This window comes from Penaeus monodon, chromosome 23 (assembly GCF_015228065.2).
Source record: "Penaeus monodon isolate SGIC_2016 chromosome 23, NSTDA_Pmon_1, whole genome shotgun sequence".
NCBI classification, from domain to species: domain Eukaryota; kingdom Metazoa; phylum Arthropoda; class Malacostraca; order Decapoda; family Penaeidae; genus Penaeus; species Penaeus monodon.
Genome location: NC_051408.1, coordinates 6,656,272 through 6,657,048, shown reverse-complemented (window position 1 = coordinate 6,657,048; position 777 = coordinate 6,656,272).

The following is a 777-nucleotide window of genomic DNA, read 5'->3' as shown; positions in this document are numbered from 1 at the left end:
CCCATTCTCCCACACCCATCTACTCACCCCATCTATCGTCAGTCCACCAACCTCCCTCACTCCCCCAATAACATCTATCCTCCCCCCCCCACCCCATCCCCTTTGCCGCAACCCCCTTCGCTCTGCCCCCTACTTCTTCCCCAATCCCACCCCCTCACTACACCTACCTCTACTACAACCCCCTACTCTCAACCTCACAACCTCCCATCCCATTACCCCTACTCTCACCCCTAACCCACAACCCACTACTCTCACCCCCACATAACCCCCTTCCACAACCCCCACCCCGTACCCACAATCCCCTACTCTCGACCTCACAACCCCCCCCCCCCCAATATTCCCTACTCTCACCCCCCACCCACAACCGCCTATTCTCAACCCCACACTCCTCCACAACTCCCAACCTGAACCCCCTTGCACAACCCCCACAACCAACAAACCCCTTCCACAACCCCCCACAATTCCACAACCCCCACCCTAACCCCCTTCCACAACCCCCACAATCCAACAAATCCCACTCTCACCCTCACCCACAACCTCCTATTCTCAACCCCACAACCCCTACCCTAACTCCCTTCCACAAACCCCCACAACCCCCACAACCCCCAGCCTAACCCCCACAACCCCCAGCCTAACCCCCACAACCCCCCCACCAACTAAGTCCCCCCCAAGAGCCGAAGTGACCAACCCCATCAGTCGCCAAGCAGTACAGGGCGACTCAAGACCTCGCTATAACCTGCTTGTGTGCGCTCCAGACTCTTTCCCCGAGGCTATATT